Here is a 27,244-nt window from a genome sequence, read left to right as displayed (position 1 = left end):
AGAAAGGGAAAGGGGCAGAACTATCATATTCAAATGCTCGTTCATTGGTTAATTTTTTTCTGGGGCATATTATGAAAACAGGGGACGTGTTGTCATGTTTGACTATGATACAAAAGAGAAAGAACACCAAAACACTCGGCAATCTGATTTATACTCGGGGGCTACGCCCCCTCGTACAAATCAGATAGCCTCGTGTTTCGGTGCTCTTTCTATTACATATACGCGTGTTCCCTGTAATATTAAGTAACCACGGTATCAAGCATCCGGCGAAGCACATCAAAATAGTATTGAAGCTAAGCTGTACTTATAACATATACATGTATAATAAAAAATGGACAAATAACTACATTATTAATTAGATAGATCAGCAGATGTTAAGCTATATATCGATTATTATATCTTTATAATTATGAAACTGACAACATATTACAAATAAACATGAGAAATGCTGTTTTCTGTCTTTACATGAACTTGACAGCTGTTGAAAATAATACATTTTATATCACGGAATTATTAAATAAAATTATGTAGCATATATCATAATATCTTTTAACCTGTTAGATAAATGGTAGCTTATCTTAATCAGACATCTTTAACCCACCCCCACCATTTCTAGAATGGGTATCCTCTGTTTCCAATTTGATACTTTTCGGCGATGGGGTGGGGTAGGAAGTGGGGGTAATTTTAAGGCGATGCCAACAGTGAACACGGTTGGACAGTTTGACCCAGCGTTTTATAATTTCCATTGACCGATTATTTTGGTCGTTCATTAAGTCTAGAATACATACATTATTTTGGTCGATAGTGTTCATTCTCCAGAAGTAAATAACTTATTTATGATATGCTATGTAGGAGCACATTTGTCTCGGAACACATTTGTCTTAAGTAAGACCGATACGGTCGCATTTGTCTTACATGAGACAAATGGGACCTCAAATGTCTACCCCAAAAAACTCATTTGTGTGACAAATGTGCTCCGATCAAGTTTTTTTTGGGACAAGAAAGCACATTTGTCTCATGTGTTTTTAAGGGACAAGAAAGCACATTTGTCTCATGTCTTTTATAATGAATTATTTGGCACATATTTCCCCATGGCAGAAATTCTTTTTTAGAATCGAGGTTCGCCGTTTTTCCTCAAGTGTAATCATCAATAGGTTTGCTTATGCTTTCTTTATGAAAGCCTACAGTGAACTATTAATTATAATATCTCTAATTCAAGAAATTGATTGACTTAACCTGAAGGCGTACACAGAAACATTCTAAATCCCGTTCACGATGAAACAATGGTGACAGCGCGACGGCACGATGGTACGTTGATGAAAACGCGATAATGCGATGGTATAACACAATGGTACGAACGTGAAACAACGATTGTACGATGGTGAAACAACGATTGTACGATGGTGAAACAACGAAGACTCGATGATGAAAACGTGATGGTACTATGATGAAAGACGATGTTACGATGATGAAAATACGATGGTACGATATGATGAACTGAAAAGGCACTTACAACATGCATGAGTTCCTAAAATAATCCGGGTAATGTCATAATTATGGAACATCGGGCCACTCAGAATCGGGCGAGACGCGACATTCCGATGAGACACGAAGCGAGGTAACAGGAGATCTCGCAATGTCGAAGTATCCCATACCAAGAGATTTCAGAAATGAATAAATTTTAACTTCTTTAGATAGGGCGAGTATGAATTTATTAATATTCTAATAATGATTTCTGAGGCAGTTAGATGCTTATAACCCAAAGAAATTCGAGATAAATGAGAAATAATGCGTCATAAAAATAGCAAAATGTAAACATTGTAGTACTTTGACTTCAATACAAAATTGAAAGCCGCAAGCAATTCTTAGAAAATGACGACTTTTTATACTTGTATTTCTGATGAAAAAGAAATACTTGTGTAATGGTCTTCTTTTTTCTCCGTGGATCATTGAAGGGCCTCCGTGGCCTAGTGATTTCGAAAAACCACTTGACCCTAACCGCTGTAGGTTCGACACATACACGGGGCGTCGAACTATTCATGCGAGGATCCCGGTCATTGTCCAAATGCGCAATACATATGCGCGTGCGCACGTAAAAGCTATCGCGTGCGCACGTAATAGTATCGCGTGTCCACGGAAAAGCGGTGTGCGCACACGTAATAAATAAGAAAATTCTATGTCCCCTTTATGACCTTGTTTTTGCTAAGAATATTTCTAGTGCTATAAATCATTTATAAAACTTTAGGCATGAATATAAACGTATCACAGTTGATAACGATAAGAATATACTTGCTGCATGTGTGTTTAGGTTCTGGATGCTGCACTTGTAGAAATTTTCATTGTGACTTGCAGAACAGGGATATTCTTTAATTTTATATATGTCTCCTATGCAGAGGCAAGAAGTTTTTGACTGACCGGAAGTGACATAAAAACGGTATTAGAAATACAGAAAACACAGAACAATGGCTGGTAGCCGGTATACAATTGGACATAATTATTATCTTTAAGAATTTATTTGAAAAAAAAGATGTGAGACAAATGTGCTACGAGTGTCCTTTCTATTGTGTGTCGAACACATCTGTCTCATTTCCAATTTGTCGCAAATATGAATGTTTACGAACACACCGGTCACACTTTGTGAGACAAATGTGCTCCGAGACAAATGTGCTCCTACAAAGCTATATATCTTATTGTGACTTCCCTTTGAGACTGATTATTGTTTGATATTTCATATATTCCTAAAATCAATACCAAATATAGCTTCAATAGCAAGCATTATATATATGATAATGAAAAATACTGATTTATCATAGTCGAACAATTATGATAAAAAAACTCAATTGTTGAATGCATTATATATCGGTTGTGTGACAGGGAAAAATTAAAGTATCTTGTTTCAACGGCAGTTTATTAACAGTTTATTATATGCAAAAAATCATAAAGATTCAAATATTTGAAATACTACAATGTCAGTCACACGGAAACAAAACGTGTAACTAAAAATCATATTTCATTTAAAATATGCAGTCCTTTCGCCAGAAATATGTATAGTACTCCTAATGTCAGTAACATAATACATCGCTTTTAGCTGGTCGAACCCCACCCCAAACCGCAACCACACTACGCCCCACACTCTCCCTAGATTGAATTATATATATCTAAAAATGATGTTAGTCTCGCATTTTATGTACTATTAATAGTTATTTTTGTCATGTGACGACAGCGTTCGTGTTATTGTAGGTATATTTTCCATCATTAATGCACAACAACGATATCTTTATTGTCATCACTACAGAAATAGAATTCGAAACGTGGGCGTTATCTACAGCTTCTTTCAATTAAACTGATTGATATCTGTATGCTACTGTACGACGTGATGAATTACTATGAGCTGCGTCACGACAAAACCAACATAGTGCATTTGCGACCAGCATGGAGCCAGACCAGCCTGCGCATCCGCGCAGTCTGACCAGGATCCATCCTGTTCGCTATCAGTTTCTCTACTTGTAATAGAGTTGGTAAGCAAACAGCATGGATCCTAATCAGACTGTGCGGATGCGCAGGCTGGTCTGGATCCATGCTGGTCTCAAACGCACTATGTTGGTTTTGTCCTGACGCGGCTCATATATTTATACTCCGTTTAAATTGCTAAACAAAATACATTTTAATTCATCTATTCACGTTTACAGATGAAATAGAACGGATCAAAATATATATGCATGTACCTAAAAGGTTTACAAGTAGATCTTTTTTCCATCCTTTCTTCTTTTCAAAACCATGATTTATAAAGGTGTCTTAAGAATTTATAGTAACACCCCAGTTACACAGAGCTATCGGTGATTGATCGGTAGTTTTTTTAGCCAAATTATGGAGTAGACCGATGACAACGTATCTATCACCGATATCACCTATTGGTCACCTGTTTTCCACCTATCAACTGCTATTGGGGAAAGATAAGTTTCGTCGGTGAAAAATTACCGATTGAGATTTTTAAACACGTTTAAAATTCTCGATCGGTGAAAATATTTTAAAAATTACCGACGGCAACCTATATAACGAGATGTGCAAGCTCTTAATCACCGATATCGCCGATCGGACAAAGATAACCAAATATGAATCACCGGCCATATCTGACGGAAAGTGTTTAACCACTGATGACTAGCTATCAAACACCGATTAATCAACGTTACGCCCGATTTAGCTCCGATTTACAAACGATAAAAAGCAAAAGTATTTCAGCATTTAATCATCGACCCATTCCCGTTTGAGTTTGCTTTCTGTCACCGATGGCCGTTTACACAGAAAACCAGAAATAAAATCACGCATGACAACCGATCATAACAGCGAGTAAATTTAAAATTACATGACCGATTGGGGACCGACCGTCTGTGTAACTGGGCCCTAAGTGTTTATTGATTGTTGTAAAAGTAGCCTATATATATGTTAGTAAAATTTGCAATAGTAAACTCAATTTTGAACTATCAGCTTTTTTATGGAAATAACCTTTACAAAAATGGAAGAAAATTAATTTACCTTTAAATCAGCGTACGTATTTTCCTTAATTTAAACCGCTTAAACAATATCCATTATAAAACGATCAAAATAAAGCTCGGAATGTTTACAACATTTAATTTGACCGCGATTTGGCGTAGCAGTTTATGTTTTAAGGTGGTTTAAGTCACAGTCCTACATGATACGCCATGCAGAACGCTTGTATTTCATCGATATTTTAATTGTGCGTCACTGTAGTATAACTAATACATAACACAATAACAAAAATCCTTTTACATACCATTTTTGGTTTGGGTTTCTTGTTCGTCTTTATAGCACGACATTGCTAACATGATACCGTATATATAATTCGTCTATAAAGAAATGATTTCAATCAAATTTCCTGATGAAATATATACTGCTTAAGGTAAGGGAATCTCTTCACGAACGAACGCTAGGCGTTATATGAAACAATCAGGGCTGTGATGATACAAATTGAAGCTAGTGTCAGTAAACGACAATTGATCTAACAAATAACAAATAATAAACATATGGTGGCAATTTGAGAAGAAAATTAATGTTTATAAAAGAAAAATTAGCTATTTATCACACATATAGTTGTATGTGTCAATGAAATAGTTAATGTGAGAAGAAATAATCAAGGACAGATAATGATGTTGAGAATCGTTTATAACACTCTTCTTAAAGTACATAAAAACACCCCAATCTCCACGCAGTGATCTCCCTTCCTTATTCTACTGTAGTGATAAAGGGAAGTAACCGCTGGGAGGAGTTCCCGTCATTCGATATACTTAGATCAAGGACAAAGTGTCATGCATTGTTGCGTTCAATGCTTACTTTAATTTTGTAATTGGATATAGTGGTGGTTCAGACATGAGAAAAATAAACGAAATCCGAAGAATTGCTCTATAAATAATTAAGTAAAGATATTGACGATCTTCTTGATGTATAAGACACCGATTCTTTGATAACTTTGCAGAATTTAGTAGGCAATTTATGGGGAGTAAGGTCAATATACCTTTTTCAAAACAAAGCTTAATAGGAAAAAATATTCTTTTATATAATTATGTTTTCTTTGTATGCTAGAATTTAGGAAGCATAAGTTTCACATGTTCAAAATGCTGATACCCATTCATTGATACTGTGTCAAGGTATTAAAACATGTTCAATATATTTGTGTAGCACAATACACTTTGTAAAGTTCACGTCCAATTAGATTTAAAAAAAATATGATAATTTGAATCAAGTAGAACAAGAAAAGACACTGAATTTTGTGGAAATGTTGGAACATGAAGAACTGGAAGGTAATGTCTAAAAAACCTGAACATTTCAATCTTAACTCCTGATAGCGCCATTTAATTGTGCTGATTTATTCAAGATACATTACTTTAATATTAACTTTCTATCAGAATAGTGATTAAATCAGCGTAAAGAAGTATTTATAACTATAAAACTTAAACTTTGAGGTAAAATTTGATTTCATTTGGGGGAAAGGGTCTTAGCAGTACTTTGAATATTGTTCTACAGCACTAAAAATACTCCATCCCCCGGCCTCTCCCCACCAAAATAAACCCCAAAACCCTCGGGAGCAATGAAAAGAGAGTTAACAGCATACGGTGAGCTATGTTATATGTGTAGGCTGTATACGGCGTTATAGTCAATGTATACAGCAAACGGTGAGCTATGTTATATGTGTATGCTGTATACGGTGTTATAGTCAACGTTTACAGCATACGGTGAGCTATGTTATATGTGTATGCTGTATACGGTGTTATAGTCAACGTATACAGCATACGGTGAGTTATGTTATATGTGTAGGCTGTATACGATGTTATAGTTAACGTATACAACATACGGTGAGCTATGTTATATGTGTAGGCTGTATACGATGTTATAGTCAACGTATACAACATACGGTGAGCTATGTTATATTTGTAGACTGTATACGGTGTTAAAGTCAACGTATACAGCCCATTCGTAAAGTGTATGCATACGGTTACACCGTAAGGTGTATGTATACGGTGCAACCGTAAGTAACTGTAACAACAACATGGTAATTTTCCTATGGAATAAACAATACCTAAAGATAAAATCATACATGGTATGGAATGAATCAATACATACAATATACTTATGTCAGAGAGCTATCTTCGATTGTAACTTGATATTTCTTACATGCTATAACTGTTCTCATTAATATTGGCACAATTTTCCAATGATGCCTGGTGCGTAATTTTTGTTCACGAAAAGCGACCAGTCAGTGTGTATGACTTTATATAGTAAAATGGTTGCGATCTTTGAGAATATTCCCTTCTCGTTTATCCTTATTCTTAAATGATTCAGTTTTAGCTTTTTTTAAAAAAGAAAACTAATTTAGCTTTTGTTGTTTTTGTTGATTTCACACATGATCACCATAATGCTTCATTGTATTTTTCGCGTTTGAGTTGTGAATTGCTGATCATAATCAATTTGAAACAAAATACATTACACCGAGATGGTCTATTGTCAAATACATGCAAGTGTTATTACAAAGAGACATAACCTGTCACAAAGTGAAACGTGACTTCTACAGAAAGTTACTTCCCTTTGCTTTAATTACTCATTGTTACTCAGATTAATTTTTTACTTGAATTCTGTTAGGTTTATAAATTGTTCAGATTGTTCAGGAAATAACGAACGTAAAAATATGTAGTAAACAACCTTTAGCTTTTTATAGAAAGACTACAAAGGATGGCAATTAAATTAAATGAAAAGCTGTCAATGACGTTTAAAGTTGAACGTCTGGAAAAATATGCTGATTGTACATTTCAAGATAATATAAGGCGTCCATCTATATCAGACAGCCCTAATATACTGAAGAGTAGGTGTTTTTCAATGTGTTTCCTATTTGTCACTTAGTGACCTAGTGGTCTAGGTTGCCGACTTAAAACCCATCCCCGCTGCGGATTCGGATCTTTGAAGATATTTTGGATTCTAAAATGTAAGAAAGCTATCCAGATAGCTTACGGAAGGACGGTGCTTCTAATCATTAGCGAGCTCATATCTAAAATAAACTGGCAACTGAGGTCTTCTTCCGTTTGTTGTTGTTGTTGTTTTTTGCTTTTGCTTTTTTGCACAATGGCTACGTGAAACCTATGTGAACGGGATATACTAATATTCGGTTAATTAATTCGACAGGATTGTCTATTTATTACTGTATACTTGTATGTACTTAATTGCAGTGTATATTAGCAATTTCTGCCATATCAACTTTAAAATGCTAAACGAGTTATATCACAAAGCACCGCTGGGAAATCTGAATATATCGATAGCACTTAGTATTTTGCGGAAAAAAAAACACAACAAAAATATAACGTATTAAAACAGAAAAAGGTTATAATGTAAACTGAGGTTGATGTTCTTAGATTTGGTTAATTTCAGAAAAAAAAAACAACAACAATTTCACATGCATTATTCATTTTTAACATTTTTTTATTAAATTTTCAGGAGCTGTAATTAAATACTATACACATGTATATGAAAAAAGTCATGAGCGGGAAATTGTTTATAGAAAAATCATCATGAAAAATTCTTCTACATCTATAGGCGATATACATGTATGTATTCTTCCAAAACAGTTGCTGAACGAATGGTATTTTGGTATTTTTTAAATAAAATTCAAAACCCAAAATCCCTTTCCCTTTAAAAAAAGAGAAAATTTTCTTTAAATTATTTCGATTTTCAGGGAAAGTTTGAATTAAACATTCCCAGTTTTTTAAATCGTGTGATTTTTGGCAATGCCCGGGAACATGTTTTTTAGTTTTTTATGTTTTTTTGAACGTACATCAGTCGAGATGTTTCATTTTCCGCCCTTTTGAAGATCGTTAAAAACACGATTTGTAAAAAGAAAAAAGTTGTGGTTTGGGTATTTTTAATTATTTTCTTTCTTTTTTTGGTTTTTTTCTTTGGGTGACCCCAGTGTTTCTTTACTTGAATACTGTATGATTCCCTTTTGGGGGAATGTTCCGGCTTTCATTTTGGTTTGTGCCGTTTTATCTGTGAATGCAATTTTCAAAACCCACTGACCCATTTTCAAAATTTCCCATGATTTATTTTGTTAACGCTTTTTTTTAAATTTTTGGGGAAACCAAAACCCCCTTTTGATGGAATAAACTCAAAAGTGTTTATTAAAGGTTTGGGAAATGATAATCCCCGTATGGATAAAAATCTGCCATGTTTTTTAAATTTTAAAATTCCCTATTCCCAGTTTAAAATTTTTGAATTCTACTAAAGGGCCGGTGCTAGTGATGTAAACGGGTAGCTTGCAATTTCTAGTATTTACTGGCATGCTCAATAAAACCCCGACCCTGAAAAATTTTTTTAATTTGGGCCGTTTTAAAAATTCTTTTTTTTTTTTTTTTTTAAATTGGATATATTTGGCCCCTTTAAAACTTCAAGAACGAAACACAGTGCATGGGTGATATTTTTTGGGTATTCTAAAATGCGAAATTGTTTTGTTTTTTTAAACTTTACGTACGTTTTAAGGTTAAATATATATATATAATAATCAAGCGATAGACTAGTTCAAGAAATGTATTTCCATTTCTCTCTCGTACCTAGCTAATTCGGTTTGGCGCGAAACCATATGCATGACATCAAGTCCTCGATTTGTCCTAAAAAGGTTTTCTTCCGCTATCACATGCACATAATTTATGTTTATCAAGTCACTTCGATTTTCCAACAACTTTATGCTTTTTTAGCAATACCCGTATATGTGGATGAGACACAAGCGGATTTTATTCGATACATATGTGGTGCAAAGAAATCTGTTTAGATGATAACCAATTACAGGAGTGGTTATAAAGAAAGAATGCAGTATAGTGATATAGCGATAGATGAATTATCAGTCAAAAAGTATAAGACCAGTCAAAAAGTTGTATATTTGTGCACAATTACAAATGTACAGCTATGACATTTCAATCGAGTGACATTGCCTGAAAATGATATGTCGTAAAGTTTTGGCCTAGTTGCTTCCGATAATCGGAACGGCGAACGTGGCATGCATTAATAATGATTCAAAAACCACAATAGTAATATGTTTGTATGTTTTTATTGTACTTTTCCAATGACATGGAAGAGTTCTTGTGTTATTCATTGAATAAATAATTAGGCCATTCTGTTACAATACAATAAGCGTCTATTATCCCCTGTGCGTCTCATTGTCGTCTGCTAACATAACAATAATTACCCAGGGTTCAACCAAAATGAACTTTTCTACTGTCTCTGGTATATAAATTTCTAGAAAGAACCCGTTTCAGTACATGTTTAGTGGCATTTAGTCCATCCTGCAAATAAATAACTGAAGTCAATTATGTTATTATTTCCGCTGATGATTCACTTATATAAGCTCACACACATAGATTTACAAAATACGACACACTGTTTGAACATAAAATGTAGAAAATGCCAGTGGTGCCACATAAAAATACATATTTATCGAGAGAACCGTCAATTTCGGGGCTGTTACAAAAAACAAGTTGTAACGAAATAAATTTAGAGTGACATTGAAAGCAACACTACGGTTATGTTTTTCAATCAGATGATAAAAGAATTTTTGTCAAGTGACAAAGTGGAAAACAGCCTGCTCATATATGTACATTGTGTTTCAAATCGACAGGTTATCGAACGACCTAGATATATTTTGTGTATTTTATTATAATATCAGTTCAAGCTTTCTGGTCGAATTATCTACGTTTTTTGTTGTGTTTCGTTTCCAACTTATTATAATTTTAGTATTCGATCGATCACAGATGAGCAAGTTACAGAGTCATTTAACAACCTCGTCAATCCAAATAGTGCCATTTAGTTGGACTTTCCTCAGCAATTCTCTTCATAACATTGTCACCTTCAACGTATTGAATTGCAGAGCGTCCGTAGCCGAGTGAACCACTTGCGCCTGGCGGTGAAGGTTTGAATCTCGGAAGGAAAACGTGGATTCTATTATGTCATTAACGTGCAATAACAACAAAAATAAAATTAATAATATAAAAGAATAAATAAATAGCGATAAATATAATCATATGTATATTTCTATTTCTCTTTCAGTCGCTCTTTCTTCTTGTCGCCCCCTCAGCTGCGACAAGAGGAAAAAAGGTAAATGGCAGGAAACAGCCACCATACAAACCCAATTTTAAATTTACGGATTGTCAATCGGTCTTCTTAGGTGCCCGTTCGGGACTGAAATAATACACGGCGGTGCGGCTGAGGTTTATATCCACCCGTAAAGCAGGAATGAAGCTATATGATTTCTACTGTGTTGATGCGACGTAAACCCAACCAACCAAAACAAAAAAATGCATTGGCATGCAACCTTGTCAAGTGAAAAGAAATCCCAAAGAGATAAAAACATCAATCTAAAAGAATACAAAATCCTGTTGTGTGAATATACCGTGGTTGACATATATTACATTTAAAAACGCATTTTAGAACTTGTGAAGCGTCCCTCGACTTTATTGTACTGCACTAGCTGTATGTTAAACGAGTATACAATGTTTCTATCCAGGAGTGACGCATGAAATATTTATTACTAGGCATTTTGTATTTATTATTCTGTGACATTGCTATTGATTCGATTATAAACATACGTTAAACTGTTGCTGCTTCAGATAAAATGAAAAACTTTGCGATATTTTTCTAATACCAGAAAAAGATGACTGTCTGTTCTATATTTGTATTTATTTTCGTATTCGGATATCAAACACCTTTGGAAATATTGGCTATTGAAAGCACAAGGTAAAAGTTTCATTAAAAGTTTCCTTAAAATAACATTACAGTTTTTTTTTATATTTTATCCGATTATATCTTAGTGATACATTATAAATATCATAGGTTTATGTATGAATTATGTTGATAAGTGTTATATCTATATAATTTAACATATATAATTTAACATATATACATGTAATTTTAAAGATTGAAAAATTATAAATGTAATTATACAATACTTTATATATTTCTGATAAACTAAGTAATCATATTAAATACCATGAGGGATATCAGAGTCTTACATTTGGTGATATTGAATATTAAGATTTTGTACAACACACATTATATATGAAACATAATAAAACATATATTTTTGGATGGAATCTATGTCGCACCAACACATTAGAGGCCGTATGACGACGTTCTAGCTTTACTGGTGGAGGAAGACCTCAGGTGCAATTCCTTGCACTTCGGGTACTATACCACCAACAAGCTGGAGAGATGAAAGACTCTAAAGTCCCTGACGGGACTGGAATTCATAAAACAACATAATTAAACATACTTATACAAATACAATTCAACATATACTCGTATAATATAACATAAATGATACAACAGAGTTAATTCAACGTACTTATTACAAAATGATTAATTCAATATATTTCATACAACATAAATAATACAACATGCTTCATACAACATATACTTAATACAAATACAAAATTGATCATTTAACATGCATAATACAACTTATACAACATAGATATTTTAATATGTCTTCTTTTTTTTTTTTTGGTTTCGTTGAACGTCGATCTAGCGCAGTATAGGTCATAAAGCGATTTTCCAGGTTCATTGGTGAAGAACGACCTCAGATACTCCTGGAATAACAATTATTTATTAATAAACTTTACAATATTTAATGAAAATCTTATCTGTCAATATAAATAGTGGAGGTATCACAGATATTGGTCTGTACAATTTGGAAAAGTACACAGCATATTTCAGATTACATAGAAGTAGATCATATCATAACTATTTGATTCAGAAAAACTGCGTCATTAATGTTTAATAAATGAGTAAATTTAGTAATTATTTGTGTACATTTTTTAACTTTCTCGACTCCTCACTCAGTTTCAGTTATATAACTGCAAAACGAGATGTTTACTCGAGTCTAAAGTTTGTTTTATCAAATGAATTCAGATTGTTTCTCGATAAACATAAGAAGTACAAATTAAAGAAATGTAGATTGCAGATTAAAAACTTACATTGTAAAAATCTTGTCAAATGAGGTCGAACAAATTCTGGAATCTGATTGGTGTCAGACATGTACGTATTTCCATATTGGTAGTTTTTTTTCTATTATCGGCAAGGTTATCAGTAGGTCAAATTGATTAGATTTTCATTTGATATTATACAGTTAGTTTATAAAGATAATTATACGTACATTGTCCAGTTTTTATTGCATACAATAATGACAATCAATATAATATTCATATTGCGTAAAATATGTAATTGTTATTGTAAGTAGTACAATTTGAGCTTGAATTAACACAATCTCTGCATTTGTTTTAGAAAGGAAATACAATGCCAATTAGAAATAACGTATAATAAATTAAAACGCAGCACTTTGCGAACTCTCGAAGAGCGTGACATATAAAAAGTTGACCACGTTTCAGAAATGATTCCGTTATTTTAAATATTTCGGCCAATTTGTACCTAACACAGAACGTCAAAGTTGACCATCAAAGCCCTTTTCTGAAATTGAATTCGCTACTGTTGGCAACCGAAGAGGTTACCATAAGGTCACAGACTAACAAGTTATCTTGAATTCTAAATTATTAGACGGTCATTATTTTTCCTTTATGCTGAAGTAAAATAGATCGTTTAACGCCGACATACATTTTTGAAAAAATGGAAGAAAAAATACATTTTTTTTTGTGTAGCCTTCAATTTGAAGTTCAGCTAAGCTACATTTTTTTCGGCTTTAAAGCGGCTTATTATAAGATTCCTGGAATAAAATTTTAACCATGTTCTTTACATGGCACCAGTAAATATTGTCTCTATGAAGTGTATGAAGTGGACTCAAGAAATGATAAATAAAAGTAGCAAGATCTAGTTAAAAAAATCCAGCAAATTTGAGTATATAAAAACTAATTTCTTTATACTAGGTACCGTTTAACGGAAGCGCAGTTGTCATGGGTAATGCACTTTTGTCAGGTTTGGCATTCGTTTGCTAAATTATATCTGTAAAAACTAATTGCTAATGAATTATGTAACATACTTTAGTTTGATATGTCATTATACGACATTTTAGAGAACTTATCTATTTTGACATTTAACTGCATCTATATACTAATTATATTTCCAAATGTTAAACATTTATTACAATGTTTTTTGAAGATTAGACAGAATTAATAATGTAATAAGTATAATTTAGATAATGTAAACGAGAACAACTTCTATTGTAGAAATTTGTTAATCAGTTGGAATTAAAACAAATCAACTTCCCCTCTTATATCACCGGGCAAACACTATCATAGTGAAAACGATTATGATAGAGTCTCTTGCAACTCTATCATAATTCGTACCAGGCAAGACCCTTAATAATTTGGTGAGCAGTCAGACAAATATACAATTTCTTTTGCAGAAGAAATAAAGGTAAAACATAAGTTTTGACCAGACAATTATCTTTAAGCAGACAATAACTGTCCCAGCATGCAATGCATTAAAGCTATAAAGATATATTTATTTATTTTCAGACGAGCTTTAACAGCGTACCTGTTAAATGAGAGTAGATATGATCCGTATACTGTCCCAGAGCTGGACGAGGGTAAATACTCAATTCTGTACTAGGGTATGCTATAGAAACACCCGACGTTGTCACAACGTTGGATCAACGTTGAAAATTGGTCGCGACAGTGGCGACCTTCATATAACGTCAAACCGACGTTGTAATTCCGAAATATCACTGTATGTAATTTAACTGTTACTTTTACAAATGTGTATATGACCCCTTTAACTGGAGAACAAGACATCTTTATAATGATTTGAAGTTTACCATGATTGCGCCTGACCAGCCATGCTGACTTACAAATGCTGGGAGTTTTGCTGAACATCAAACAAAATAATTAATTGCATGTTATTGATACTATATTTTGATGTTTTCTGTTTGAATTACGAAATATTTGGCTCAAAGAGACACTTAATAACAAGTCATCAATTTAAAACCTTAGGGAGAACTTTGTAATACTCTTATCAGATCAGTGGCTTTATTATTGCAGTTTCCCATAATTCACTTCCAGCATTTCTATTGAAGTTAAATGGTGATACAATTAATTCACGCATGCACTTACAATAAGAGAAATGTCCAAAGCAGTTAACCCTAAATGTACTGGTATCTAAGGTTAATCGACTTATAGTCTGACCAGACTGACCAGTCTGACCAGACTGACCAGACTCACTTTATTCACCATAATGTCATTTACTTTTGTATTCTACTTCGGAAAAGTGATTAATAACCCACGTGACTCATAAAAAATATAAACATATCCTTTAGAATGAACCAGAGACGTTTAATTGATAAAAAGAGTGGGATAGACAGTCTTTTTATATTTAAGCCAATTTAAATAATTTATCCTAACTATTCTTTTATTAAAATGTGTGTTCAATGATCAATGACAATTATAACAGTCGATCTTTTTATACTTTTAACTAATTTAGCTCAACTTGATAACAAAAAAACTGGGTATTATGTCACTTTAAGATATTGACGAAGGTTAAAAGATTCTAACAATGGAAGCTAGTTTTTTAAGTGCACGTAGTTCAATGAGTTAAGATTTAATTCTGTGTATTTTCTGGATGTACCATTGGATTTTGTTTTCTGTTTGACCTATAATAGTACTAAATTTCTTCTAATTTTTATTTTCAGACTTTCCAACCAATGTAACTATTCAGATTATGATTCATAATATGCACTCTATCAACGAGATAACAATGGTTGGTATTTTTTTTACGATCTTGCATGACAAAAGTCCCTTACATACCACATTAATAGACAGAACACATTTACATATACGTACATCTAAAGTTACGCGTACAATAGTATTAATTATTACAATTACTGTAATCAAATTAGTAGCCAATTTATGCAAATGATTTTTACACAATAATAGCTCTTTACGTACATTTTATTATGCCTAGGGATACTCAGGCAAATTAATGACAAAATATTAAAATGATCTTACGAGCGTATGTACTCAAATCATGTTAAAATGACATTTTTTAAGTCACCAGCATGAATTTCTGTATCAATTCTATATATTTTGGGGTTTAAGCGTAAATACATCTTTATATATTGAACGAAATTTTGACGCCGACAGAATCAATGAGTAGTTTTAAAACAAGTCATGTGACTTGAACAAACCCTGAAAGTTACAATAACAGATATTGTGGATATTGTATGATCAAAGCAAGTCTAAGTCATTCATTTGGCATGTTCTTTAATGTTTCCAGAGTTTACTGTGACAGCCATTGTGAAATCTTAACGCTCTAACCTGAACCACGTGGGTCACGTTAGGAAACTACCATTTTATTCTTTACAAGGAGAAAAGTTTTTTTCCTGTGACTGCCTAGTGTATTCATTTTGAGGACATTTACAAAATAATGAATGAAAAATTCAAAACGAAGAATTGAAAAATTTGCCTGTGTCTCCCTTTACACTTCACATTTTAGACATAATCTGTAGAAAATATACGTATATTTTTTGTAATAGATTTGATAAGAATATTCTTTGTTGTTCTTTTATGTTCTTTTCTTTTACAAAATATTAAAATTGGCTATGATAAATAATATTATGCTCATTGATGACAAAAGGACCGGAAAAAAAATATTGACAAAAAACACCAAGAAGAAATTCTTCAAATCTATTAAGCTGCAACAAAGCATTTTACACAACATGTTAGGAATATAAAGTTTCATGAGAATGATGTAAATAATTGAAAACAAAACGTTGTTTTTGTAAATTTAATATTTCATTGTAGTTGATCAATAAATTATCATTTCACTATGTGTCAGATTTTAAATTCTTTCAACTTCTCTGTTCAATTCTACAACGATAAAGAGATTATTAGAAATACTAGTACAATATATTGACTTTGCAACAACGTGTTTAAAATTGATTTATCTATTAACAGGACTATTCCATCGATGTGTTCCTACGTATGTGGTGGAGAGATGGGTAGACTAGACTATTCTGATATCACCAGATCTACCAATAAGATTGAACTTGACACACGACAGATTGACAAAGTGTGGCAGCCAAATATTTATTTTGAGAACGAGAAAAGAGCCTTCGTTCACGAGGTTACTACGACAAACCAACTCATGCATATATTTAGTGATGGAACAGTTGTTTACAGTATCAGGTGGTTTCCTTTGATGTCTAAATTTAAAATCTCAGCTATATCTTTCCCTCGTAAAAAAGTAAAACAAATACATAGTATTGATATAAATCAAACATTCGTTACCCTTTACTACAAAAATAAGTAAAAAATGTACGTTTTGTAATTGCAGATAAAATTTGTAAAGTCATTTCAAATCATGAAAAGTATAGCATAACAATAAATTAAAAAAATCCAAGCGAAATGCCATCGTGTATAAAAAAACAGTAACATTTATGTTATGTTTTGATAATATGATAAAGTATTTACTAATGTAGATGACACTAAAGTCGTTTTATTTGTGTAATTCATATGCCTTCTGTTGAATTAGAAGAAGTCAAGATTTAAATTTTAAAGCTTCAAATAGTAAAGAGTTTAGTCAGATTGAAAGTAGGTGCAGCTACACCTTGCATTATACCATTGGAAATTTCTAATATCTTTCGATATCAACAAAATAAGCAACATACCTAATTTTAAGATCAAAGTAAATCATAAATACAAAAAAAAATCCAAAAACAAATCCCATATTACGAAATGTTTCAAGTTCCATATGTTTCAAGGAAATATTTTGTTGATCAAAACTGAAATAGGTTTTAATTTTGTCATTTGATCTTTCAGGTTATCCCTAACAATGAGCTGTACGATGGGTTTGCAGTATTATCCATTTGATGCACAGATATGTCCTATACTCATACAAAGTTGTAAGAACAAGTTTTAAATATTTCAATAATTTACATTTTTAACACAGTAAAATCGAAAATCATGTAATTGTCAATTTGGCTGATCAAGGCCATAGGCCAATAAATAAAGTTACAATGTTATCAATATGAAATAATCTTTATTGCAGTCTCATCTATACATAACAACATGTAAAAATAGTTCAGCTACGCAATTTTACAATAAAAATATATAGCTTAAGAATATATTTTAATTGAATTTAGAAAAGGAATTAAGTGACGAATGTTTAGACAATATGAAAGACACATTTTGTAATTCTCAAAATGTGTCAGTTAATTTTAGTATTGTACAATAATTATATAGTAGTACTTGCAGGCATATAACAAGTCCAGTTAGCATAATAATCTGACTTTAGTTAGCTTAGCCTTAAACAGTTTGAAGTTCAAAGAATAAAATGAATCTTTTACAAAACATGTTATTAAAATAATAATTTTTTATTCTCAACAGTTTGCTACACAACTGATAATATTCATCTAAAATGGCACGATGCTAATCCGATAAGTATAAGTGACCTCGAAATGCCACAATATTCTCTGCTGAACGATGAAACAGAAACTTTTAATTATGATATAGAATACCAGGAAAGTAAGTGAGCAATTGTTTTTACGAAATTAGTAATGAAACAAGATAACAAAAAAGGAGCGGTTTACCAATCGGACTATTTTGATAAATTCTCTATTTGCTTCTCAAATATTGAAATTAGTACAAAGAAGTTTGTCAACAAAATTAAGGTAGTTTAAATTATAAAAGGTCACAAGTTACTTGTTTCTATGATATTTCTTTTATGTATGGAAAATACATAGTCAGCTATTATATGCAATAAATAAATAAACTTACACCAAACCTTAATACTATCACTAACAAACTAGATGTGACAGCCTTCTTGTAATCAAAAACAAACTGCTAGACCTAAATCAAGACAAAAATGTTGTAACAAACGATTTCTGATTTGTTAGTTTATATAGAAATGAAACAATTAGATGAAAACATATTTTCAAGAAAAAGGTAATTCTAATAAAGTAAATTGTTGTCATATTAAAAAGACAAGATGTACCTAATTTATACCTGTTTCCATCTAATGTTGAATGATTGCTTTGACTTTTACAGCAGGTATATTTTCAACGCTTAAAGTGGAGCTACATCTGTCAAGGAAAATCGGGTACTATATTTTACAAGTGATAATACCAAGTATATTCTTGGTTGTTTTGTCCTGGGTATCATTCTGGGTAGATCCAGAAGCAGTACCAGCACGTGTCTCCCTTGGTGTCACCTGCGTTCTAACTATGACGACACAAAGTGCCGGAGTGCATCAATCCCTGCCACCAGTTTCCTATGTTAAAGCTATTGATGTATGGATGTTTGTGTGCTTACTATTTGTTTTTGCTGCGCTTCTGGAGTTTGCCTGTGTCAATGTTTTGTTGCGGAAGAAAGTTGAGAAAAAGATGAAACCAGATAAAAAAGTTAGTTAATCAATAATCATTTTTGAAAAATACCGAGTAAGAAAAATCACAAATTATATGTTGTATCACTATTTGTGTGAATTCATATACTTAATGTAATTATTGTTTTCTTCCAACGCAAACTATTAATGGCAATGAATGGTAATGAATGATAGATATTTAATCTTTTAATTGTGAATAAGTGATAGGTACATGTTAAAAGAAACATTTGTAATTTGTCACAGTACACACATGTCTTGTTCATTTCAGGAAAATTTCGACACGCCATATGTTGATCCAAGACAGAAGGCTTTGAAAGTTGACAAAGTGTCGAAATACATTTTTCCTAGTACATTCATAATATTTGCAACAACTTTCTTTCTTGTCTGTGGTCTTGCTTGAACTTAGAGTCAAGTGTTTGTGTAGCATAATCTCAATGACATAAAATAAAAAAGGCAAATATTTCTAACCAAAATGACGGGCTGTGATTTATTGTTATATGTATGTTACTATGAGTATGGTAAATGTAAAATATGATAAACAAGATCAATAAGAAAAGGCGGCGTAAAATAAACGCAACCTAAACACTTCTTTAAAGAAAAAATATATCATTGAAGGCTTTGTTAAAATGTGACGGGTGCCAGTTAAAGAAAACATTGATATATGAATCACATTCATGGGCACATGAAAATCATAAATCATGTATATGCCAGGAATTGATCTTTTGTCTTTGACATAATTATCGATTTTTGTTTGTTTTTACGGCGCACAAATACACTTTACGTAATATGGCGTTGAAATAATGAAGATGATATTGGATATCTTAAGGTGTTAAAACTTCAAGCAACACTAGGGGTAAAATCCACCTCCCTTGCTGGACCTAAAATATACATAGACTGATGTCAGTCATTCTTAGTCATTTTATTGCCTCTTACAATTACGCAGGGATAAACGTTGACTGAAAGTCTTATCATTTCACGCACCAAGTGAATGTTTTGTATGAAACTGTGGTAGTAATATTGATCTGATATTGAATCTGGTAATATTATTGAATGAAAAGAGTGTGCAATCAATGAATGCATTTCATAAAAATGGAATATTTGTAACAAGGAAATTTGTCGTCAAAAGTAATCGTTTCAAAGTATAAAATTGCTTTTTTAAAGTAGTATAAAAATCTTTGAAATGTATCGTTGATACTTGCAATAGCGGGAAAGACATTGTCAGCATGCATACAGATAATTGTATACCATAAAACATGAATAAATGTATTACATATACCATACAGTTATGATTATTATTTTATAAAATCAAAGCTATTGAAATTCAAAACGTCTTCTTTGGAAAATTCAATATAGTAGTACAGTACAAAAACATATTGGTCATAAATAAGTTCACTTGAAATCAATAGAACGCATTTAAACCTGCTTACAAACGTCTGGCTATATTTATTCACAGATTTTGTTTGGAGTTCCTGATACCTAGGACATATAATAACAAAATACATGTATATAAAAAATCTGGAAAATGGTATTTCTTTCGGAATCAACGAAAACAACAAAAACGATACATTTCCAGACTCGATTTGCCATTAGAATGCAACTTCTCTCAAGATCAATCTAACCGGCATAAGCGTTATTCAATCTTTATCATTAAATGTTCCGAAACTAACCATCTTCTAATGGTAACACGGAACCCAAAGCATTTCCTATATTGGAACATTAAGAAGTTCTTTCATCTTTGATCCTCTATTGCTGGGCGATGGGAGGACATTCATAAACAGACATAATTATTCTATACGTTATAAAAAGATATCAGCAATATTCAAAATGATTTTATGCACTTCCAACAATATATATAAAGATTAAAGTAAGTTAACATTCCGTTCAATTAAAATACTTTCTTCGCATGAGCGATGAACAAGTCTCATGGTTGACGGAATTTTCTATAAATACCTATCGGAATTTACCTGAAACGCTAACATCATAAAAAGTGAAAGTAACTTTGGTCACCTTCAATAATGAAGTAGAATTGCTGTTGACATATAAAGTTTTTGCCAAATAAACAACTCATGTTAGGTATTGTATTGGAAGAGCTCTCAAAGGAAGTGCAAGCGACAAAGTAAGGCGATTCGGACGGACCGGGAGTGACAGTTGCAGAAATGCTATTTAAAGTTGACAGCGACTATGGAATAGTAAAGTCAAGAAAAAACGTGATGAGAAAAATATATTCATGTCAACAACGAGCTGATGTGAAAGTGGAACAGTTTGAATGAATCACGTTTAGAAGAATTGTTGGATCGGGCGGCGAAACATAAAGCTTTGAAGCGTTCTTATTAAGACATACTTAAAGAGGTTATTCAGTCAGGAAAAAATAGAGATTTGAAACAAATGACAGTTCATCAGAAAAAAGAAATCTAAAAAAATCGGCGAACATGAAGAATTTAAGAAGGAATTAAGGACAGTTGAGGCAGAAATGAGAGAAAGTGTTCAGGCAGTTTTATTATATTCTAGTCAGATTTATATTTTATCCTAAACATTTACAATACCAGCTGATGGTCAATTACTATTATAACAACATGCATGTATTGTCAATTCAGCTTGATAATGACAGAATAAGCACAATGTCACTCTTAACTTTATATGAAAACGAAAATCATTGAAAGAGTAGTAGACAGGTTCTCTTGAGTAAAAACTAATTAGATTATTTAGATCCCGTTTCATGTACCTAAAATTCATGACGGTGAGGAAAGATTGCGAAGATTATAAATCGTTGAAACCTGGCCTGGATAATAATCATCTTTAGTTCTAAACAATTTTTGTTTGTTTGTTTATTTCATTTTTCATTGGGATCGAACCCACGCCAGAGAGGTAATTTGATTAGAAGTCATTGACTCTAACCCCTCGACCACGGAGGCGGTACTAGTTCTAAACAAAACTGACTATCAAATTTCATTTGCAAATATGAAAAAACAATATCAACAAGAAAGGGCGGCGTTCAATGAACGCAACCCCCACAATATCCAGTAACACATGACCACAGAGAAGGAGCTCAGCAGGATACAAAAGGATATAAAGCAAAGCACAGACGGGCTGACCATTTAAATAATACATAATATAAACCGACAACAAAATTGATAAAGACGATTTATTAATAGTCTATAAAATTCAAATTTGATAAAATAAAATGTTTCCAATTTAAAAAAAAATCATTATGTCGTATTTAAAACCAAATAAGCCTTTACGCAAATGCAAATTCATTCTTACTTTACGACTTTGTAAAAGAAATCTGGAAGCTTTGGTCAAAACAAAATTACATGAAAATTGCGGACTCGGTTTGATTGAGTCTGTACAAGAGGAACAATGAATAAGTGCAACCTAAAAGTTATGAAAAATAACTTGAAATTGGTAATGCCAACTTATCGAAAAGTTCAAGAAATACTTATTTAAAAGATTTGTAATCTGTTATACATATTCATTTATCTTGCATTACATTGCTATTAAAAGTTTGTCCTTGATGACATTATACCACGTGTCCTAAATAAAATACTAAAATATGATAAACAGGATAAACAAGGAAAGGCGGCGTTCAATGAACGCAACCCCCATACGACCCAACAACAAGAACCAGCGGCAAGGAGCCCAGTCGGACCCCAAACAAAAACAGGACAGGGCACAAAACTCTGTACTATATATAGGTATTAAAAACACCGTGACTTTTTTCTAACCAACATTTATTGATAGCTTTTCATCAATCACAATTTTAAAATAAAATCTTCAAAGCATGTTGTAAATCTTCATCCGTTTTAGAGACACTAGTACTATTTCCAAAGCATCCAGTAATATCTTAAAATCACCGGTATCTTTATCCTTTTGCTTATCAAAAGAGTCACGACTTCAAGATAATAACTGCAAGTCACCGTTGTTTGTTCGAATCCAGCCAAGGACTAAGGATTCTCTATATGAGGAAGCTATACATCTTTCAGTTTTACACCATGTGTATGAAATAATGCAAAAGGGGGCTACTGAAGTCTTCCACCACCAGTTAGCCGTAAAACCACCAACTTATGACTTTAACTGTGTTGGTGCAAGTAAATTTTGACCAAAGAAAGTAGATAAATAAAACGATCATTCAGATGCATGTATAACAAAAAAGAGGAAATGGTGTCATCCTGTCATACTCCTCATTCTAAAAAGTAAAACTCCACTAGTATAATCAAAATTTTGTTTGTTTTTGTTGTTTTTTTGTATTTTCTTTTTTTGGGGGGGGGGGGAGGGGGGTTGGGGTGTGGGCTTTACACCGCACCAACATTGTAAAGGTTCACACTTAACTAAACCTTAGGTGCACTTGTGTGCATTATTTCAGGCACGAACATTGACCTGAGTAGAAGCAGCGCCTTTTCATAAACTAGCTGGATATTTTCTTTACATGAAATAATCCAAACCCTGGCGGGATTCGAACCAACAGCGATGAAGGTGGTTTGAAGTAACACCATTTGATGCAAGAGTTTATGAATCAAATAATATTATGTGTCTTTATTTTCTGATGTATCGACAAATATGTGAAGGACGTTGCACTAATTAAGTTTTCACAAATGTTTCATCCACAATTAGTTAATCGGAAAGTGCTTCACTATTTCAAAGTATATTACATCTCCTCGAAATTTTGTGTATGGAATGGAATGACAAAATTTTGTCATCTACACGAAATGAAGGAGTACATTTAAATTGCATAGATACATGTGTAACATCTATGAAAACAATGGACAAAAGAGGAAATATACAAGCCCATTGACGTGGTCTTCTGTTGATAATTTAGAGAGCCTATGTGATAATATTTCACTTATTTTGACTTGCACTGTTCGGTAAACTAAAAGGGGAAGCACGAGGTTCAAGTCAAACCTTGTTGTACTGCCGATTAATCTGGTAGTACATCGTTCTGCGGGACCGAATGTCTTCATTGTATTAAAACCACGTGATCATTGTTGTGGTCACTATTTAGTAAATCATTCTGGCAGCTTTATATCTCTTGTGGATAGAACACATTAGCTTTAATAGTATCCCTTATAAAACATCATAGCAGTTTGCGCTTTCTTCAGAATTTGAATATTAGAAATCTTCACTTTTCTGAATGTAGGATTTCTGTTTACAGCCCTGAATTGCCATAGCAACATTGATATTTTGATGATACTTGAAAATAAAAAAATACCCTTGAATACATTTTATACTAACATCACATCAACAGCCTAATGTCACAACAAGCTGTTGTTAACAATCGATAGAGCAAATAATTTAAATAACAATTTTCTTATTTCATCATTTATTTCAAGATTTACACGTTATATTGTGGACGCGTTATTATTAAAAATGGCATGTAAATTTGCTAACTTGATTCTTGGGATCTGTTTGTTAATCGCTCTGTACCAATGTGCTGACGCTTGTGAGTAGAAAATTACAGTTTCTTATTTATTAAAACTGTGAAAGACAGTCCGAATGGTTAGGGTCGATTACTTCAAACCCTTGCCGCTGTTCACTGTGGGTTTGAATCCCGCAAGGGGCTTTGTATCGTTTCATGTGAGGAAGCTATGAAACTAGCTTTTGATCGTCGTAGGTTTTACTTCGGTGTACGTTCGTACCTGATATAATGCACATAGGATGTGCTTACCCCACAAGTTAAGCTCAAATGTCTCAAAGTTGCGGTTTTGGCCGACTGGTTAACGCGTCGGACTAGTAATCTTAGGATTGCTGATAGCGTAGGTTCAAACCTTGCCATGGGCAAGCCGTTGTTTGCTTGAGCAAGAAACTTTACATTATTGCTGAGTACTGGTTGGTTTCAGGAACTGATTCAAGAGTGTTTTAATACGCTTATAGCTTCCAACACAATCGAACTAAAATAAATTTGTATAAACTAAATGTATATATACGGCAATATGTCCGCTGCTGTATTGGTGAGACGTTAAACCAAACCAAGCATTTACTGTGAGATTACGGTCGTACTGTCTATTTAAAAGAAAAACATTTATGGTTTGTTTAAATTGTAGTTTGCATTCATTCAGATGATAATATAATATATGATCAAGTTTTTTAGATAATAAATGTAAAATATGGATTGAAGCCATAACTTCTGATAAGTTTAAACGACTTCTGATTTGCATGATTAGGCAAACGTCGACTTCGCTTTTGTTATCAAACTCGGCAGACTGTTGGCTGTCAAAAATGGTGAAAGTTACTTGAGATTTGCCTGGAACCATTCAGGTTGCAACAAATTTTATGATTGAGCCCAGACGGCTAAATGTTGTCAATACTGATTCAATAGGAATTTCCACGAGAGTGCCAAATCACACATTTTATGACCATTGTATAACGTTTTGGTTAACGATAAAATGCCAAAAGTCATAACCTAGTTCAAATATACTTTGCCATACGTAATACGGATATATGGTCGATACAGGAGACATTGAATATGTCAATTATTCATTCTAGTTTAAGGGAACTCCACTGTGGTTTTTTGATACGATGGACACTGAAAATAATATTTCGGGATTAATGTTCAGTTTGACATAGGTTAGACCAATATCTTGTGTGCAAGATTTGAGACCATTCCTCACTCTGTCTTTTTCCACAAAAGCTATTCTCATTGTGAACAATGACCCATATTGAATAGCTCTGCAATGGTTTTCTCTTAAGAATATCACAAACTACGATTTTTAATTTACTTCTGTGTATATTTCGTAATTATCTGTTGGAAATCTTTCTGTTTCAAGTTCACCAGTTGATCTATGAAGAAAAAAAAGTGTTTTTAGGCTTTTGATCTCAGTGGATTGTCTTTTAAAAAAACTTTCAAAGAATTTTATTTACCATGTGGCGTTGTTTAGAAAATCACAAATTAATCCCAAATCTGTTTGCTTTTCAGATGCTTTACTGAAATGTAAGTGTATGAGTCGGGCGCTGTGCGCTGCGCTTGATGGTACAGTTGGAGTATATAATGGTCATACCTGCGACACTCTTTGTCCAGACATATGTTGCTGTTACAGTATACAATAAGGTAAACTTGTTTTAGTTATCTATGGCTGCTGGACGCCGTATCGTATTTTCGCTTTCGCGCTAAAAAATGCGAAAACATATTCTAGAGGTTACAAGCAAAAGGGACGATAAAATCAGGAAAAATTACTACACATAGGACGTGTTATGTTTTTTTTCATTACATATATTGTGCCTTTGTTTTTCCGTAACAGAAATGCAACAAAGACGAAGATTCGACTTTGCCGTTGTTTTTTCTCACTCTTTCGCATGGTTACATTCTCGCTTTATCGCATTTATACATTTTAGCATTTTTGATATTGCATTGTCGCCTTTTCGCGTTTCGGCTGTACAAACTCATGCGCACATGATAACACATGGTTATAACACATGATGTATATGGCATATATGTAAATGAATCTGCACATGTGTAAGCTTAACGCGAAGACGAGAAGAAGCAAAAATGCAAAAGCAAAATTGCAACAATGCCAAAAATACGACAATATACAATTGTGGAAAGTTAGATGTAAAAAATGTGAAAAAGCTGAAATGCAAAACAGAAAATATGCTAAAATGCACAGATAGGACAAATAAGAGGCAGAAGCTTGACACATTTATGTGTCGTAGATTTGCCTTACTTCTTTGTGTTTTCACATTTTCTCAAGTTAATGGCAAAAATGCGTAAAAAGAAAACGGCATGACATCAGATTCCTTTGTTTTTTACAAAACAGTTCAGAGCGAGCTTCTTTTCCTATCTTTATAAATAAACAACCACGTATAATTTTTAAGTATTTATCATTCATAAAATCAATCAAATACGTGATCATATTAACTAATATGCTTCTTTTTTATATTCCAGAATAAGTGTTTAAATGGCAGACTGGAGTACTACATGCATGTATTTCAATTGCTCTTGTCATTTAAAATTAATGTAAATTGAAGTAGCAAATAAATATGTCACTTCCTCTTCTTTTACTGCCATTTACCTGTTAAATTCAATTATAATTAATTTTGAAATTCATGCAAACAGTAGTGGATGTAAATCTAATGGTGAACAAATAATTTTACTGTGTCACTTTGACCTTTCTTATGAAATTCAAAACAACAATAACATATGTTTCACTAGATTAATGCTTTAGATAAGAAATAAATTTATATTATCATATATCTGATCAAATGAAAGAGTAACATATGTGAATAACAATAAAGACTGTTTATGACAAATCGAACAGAATATATATTTACTCATTAAATAATAATAATAATAGCAACACAAGATCACATAAGTCTTGTTATCAGTAAAACAACAACAAATAAAAAGCATAATTAAAAAGCAATTAATTATCACTGTAAAACA

At 32.7% G+C, this 27,244-nt stretch overlaps 1 long non-coding RNA gene and 1 pseudogene across 1 annotated transcript; both read left to right on the top strand.

The window, feature by feature from the left end:
• The first annotated feature begins 11,077 nt into the window (after positions 1-11,077).
• Positions 11,078-19,889, top strand: LOC132731923 (glycine receptor subunit alpha-2-like; annotated as a pseudogene).
• A 5,888-nt stretch (positions 19,890-25,777) lies between these two features.
• LOC132731920 (uncharacterized) lies at positions 25,778-26,852 on the top strand. Its single transcript, XR_009625947.1, has 2 exons — positions 25,778-25,912; positions 26,747-26,852. It is a non-coding gene; the product is annotated as an uncharacterized LOC132731920 (long non-coding RNA).
• Positions 26,853-27,244: the final 392 nt, after the last annotated feature.

The sequence above is a fragment of the Ruditapes philippinarum genome, unplaced genomic scaffold, assembly GCF_026571515.1.
Source record: "Ruditapes philippinarum isolate M1 unplaced genomic scaffold, ASM2657151v2 ctg3130_1_1_1_1, whole genome shotgun sequence".
Taxonomy (NCBI): domain Eukaryota; kingdom Metazoa; phylum Mollusca; class Bivalvia; order Venerida; family Veneridae; genus Ruditapes; species Ruditapes philippinarum.
Note: the sequence above shows the minus strand (reverse complement) of the source record. Positions and strands in the feature narration are given on the sequence as shown.